Source organism: Mus caroli, chromosome 7, assembly GCF_900094665.2.
Source record: "Mus caroli chromosome 7, CAROLI_EIJ_v1.1, whole genome shotgun sequence".
Classification (NCBI taxonomy): Eukaryota; Metazoa; Chordata; class Mammalia; order Rodentia; family Muridae; genus Mus; species Mus caroli.
Genome location: NC_034576.1, coordinates 18,459,323 through 18,462,717, shown reverse-complemented (window position 1 = coordinate 18,462,717; position 3,395 = coordinate 18,459,323).

The following is a 3,395-nucleotide window of genomic DNA, read 5'->3' as shown; positions in this document are numbered from 1 at the left end:
TGCACAGAGCTGAATGGTTTCTGGACAAGAAAAATAAAATAATAGAAAATAAAAATAAAAAGTCCCGAGATAGGGTTTGGCTTAGTCCTCAGCAAGGAGAAGGCTAGTATAGTTGGAGCTCAGGAAGGAGAGACATACCCAGACCTACAGAAATGGCTCAGTGGCTAAGAGCACTTGCTGCTCTTCCAGAGGACCTGAATTTAGCTCCCAGCATCCTTATTAGGTACCGACCTCCATAAAGATCCCACACCTTTGGACTTTTGGGGCTCATGCACACACATTGTACACACATGATTACACTTAAAAATAAGCCAAGCAGTGGCGGCTCACGCCTTTAATCCCAGCACTTTGGAGACAGAGGCAGGCAGATCTTTGACCTCGAGGCTAGCCTAGTCTACAGAGTGAGTTCCAAGACAGTCATAGACAGAGAAACCCTGTCTCAAAAAACCAATAACTAAATAACTAATCAGCTAGATATACATTTAATAAAAGCTTTAAAAACAATTATAGCAAAACATAATGGAATGTGACTGTCGTGTGCTAAGGAATACGGTTCCAATCCTGGCCTCCTTGTTGTGGGGGAAGCGAGCAAGTTGAGGGCATAGAGAATGGAGCAAGGCTCATAACAGGCTGGTGGGTTATGGCAGAGAGAGGGAGATGACATACAAAGATGTCATACTCAGTCCTCGACCTGAAACGGCTAACTGAGCACAGGACTGGACTCAAATAGGACCCACGAGCCACAAGCTATGTGACTTTGGCTTTTCTTAGGACACATGGCTTGAGGTGGGCACCCACTTCCCAGAAGAGGAGGGCAGTTTGGATGGGCGTTTGGGTGTGAAGTGTTCCGTGTGCTGGCTCTGGGTACAGCTAATGGAGTTTGTTCTCTTCTCTTCTGAGTGCTTTTGCAGAAAGATGTCAAGGACCTTGAAGACAGGCATGGGAGGGGTCGCTGAGCTGGAGGAGGGAGTAGGGTAGATAGAATCCCCCTCTCCCCGCTTCTCTTTCTTTCTTTCTTTCTTTTTTTTTTTTTTTTTTTTTTTTGGTTTTTCGAGACAGGGTTTCTCTGTGTAGCCCTAGCTGTCCTGGCACTCACTTTGTAGACCAGGCTGGCCTCGAACTCAGAAATCCACCTGCCTCTGCCTCCCGAGTGCTGGGATTAAAGGCGTGTGCCACCACGCCCGGCTGCCCGCTTCTCTTTCTTTTCTCCCTTCTCCAGGTGAGCAAGGCTTTTCCACAGTCTGGAAATCACATTTTGAAACTCGCCATAAAGGGTGCTTTGAACATGAGCTATGTTTCCTGGGGCAAGTTGAGGGAACTCTCTGGGCCTCAACTTCATCTAGAATATGGGGGTTATATATCTTCACTACAAATCCTCCTGCCTGAACTTCCCTGAGGCTCGATCTGGGCTACACCCTCAGCCCAGCCTTTCACTTTCCTTGCTTAGTAAGGACCATCCAAACCAATCTACAACCACCAGGGGGCAGTCGGGGACCCCCGTAGTTGGACTCGGCCGCTGGCGTGGGGTGAAGGGAAGTTTGCAGAGGATTTGGAGGTGGAGGAAGGCTGGCGCTGTCTGCAGAGCCTCAGCCAGGGAGTCGCTCTTCTGCCCTCCGTCCTGGCCTCTAGAGCCCCCACCCCACCCAGTGCGACATTATGTCAACACAGCCCTACGGTTGCTTCTGGCCTGAACAATATTTGCCTTGGGGATCTGGGTCGGTCGCTATGGATACCAGCACCCCCCCAGGACCGGAAGAGGCTGAGGAGAGCCAACTGCATCTGCCTCATCTCCCTCGGATTTTGTCTTTGAGGCAGTTTGATACAGTCTTTTCATTCTGGACTCTGTCTCTGTCTTCCTCTCTGGGAACAGTCATTAAGTTAGGTATCCTATCGCTCATCGCTTTCTCTGTTCTTCACTCACTGTGCGTGCTGTCTTTCTGTGTTTCTGTCTTGCCTGATTCCCATTTCCCTGGGTTTCCTGTCTCATTGAAACTCACTCAAACCTTCAATTTTTTTCCGCGAGGCAGGGTCTCAACTAGGCCAGGCTGTCTTCAAACTCTCTGTGTAGCCAAAGGTGACCTTGAACTTCCTACCCTCTTGTCTCCACCCTCCTGGTGTTGGAACTACAGGCATGTATACCACATCTGGTTTATGGGGTGGCAGAGGACCGACCCCAGAGCTTCGTCCAAGCTAGGCAAGTTCCCGCTCTTCACTGAACCACATCCCGCAGCTCTCTAGATTATTTGTGTTTGTCTTGCAGGCCTCTTCCTTCTGACTTCCACCTTTTCCTTGCTGTGGATTCCTCCCGTGGATCCCATGTGTGCTGCTGTGTGTGCAGGCTGCCTCCCGCTTCTTTGACTCCCAGAATCTATCTGTGAGCCTGCTTTTCTGGCTCTGACTTCCTCTCTTGGAGGCATTGCCTCTCGGGTCTCCTCAGGTTAGGGGGTCATGCTTTCATGCTTCCCTGAGGCCCTCTCTGTGCACCTATTACTAATGAGCTCTGCCACTAGGTCTCTGTCCTTCAAGCCTCTTTTCTTTGTAGCTTGACACTTATGGGCCATCTCTCCCTCCCATCTCTGGCCTCAGGCCCCGTGGGGCGTCTCCTTCCCCATCTCTCTCTGCCTCATTTCTTCTGTACCATCTGCTAGCGCCCCAGGCTTCTGCCCGCTCCCCTCCAGCCTTGCTTGGCTGGGCAGCCCCATGGGAGGAGACGCAGATTTTCCAGCTCTCCTTTCCTGTGACTTCTAAAGTTGGGGGCATTGTCTGACTCCGCTCTGGGCCAGAGGGTAGGAGATAAGAGCTAGGAAAAGCCAGGACCAGGAACAATGGAGAGAAGCCGACAGCCAGCCAGAGACAAGCAAGGAAAGGAGGGAGAGAAAGAGAGACGTTAGAAGATGGGAATAGGACTGGGGTAGAGCTCAGTAATAGAAAGCTTGTCTAGCATGTGTGGGACCCTGGGCTCCATTCCCAGGATGCAAAATTAAATAAAGCAAATTTAAAAACAGACAAATGAGTTGTGCTCATGCCAGTAATCAATCTTGTACTAGGAGAGGGGGCTGAGGAATGAGGTGATTTTGAGGTTAGTTTGGGCTAGATGTGTGTTAGAGGAGAAGGTAAGAGTTGTAGCTTATCTGGACAGTCCTTGCCTAGAATCCCCCAGTGAGGGGGAAGGGGTGTGCCTCATTGTTAGAGCACCTACTTAGAATCCTCCAGTAAGGGGCTGGGGATGTGGCTCAATGGTAGAGCCCCTGCCTAGAATCCCCCAGTGAGGGGCTGGGGGCGTGGCTCAGTGGTAGAGCCCCTGCCTAGAATCCCCCAGTGAAGGGCTGGGGGCGTGGCTCAGTGGTAGAGCCCCTGCCTAGAATCCCCCAGTGAGGGGCTGGGGGCGTGGCTCA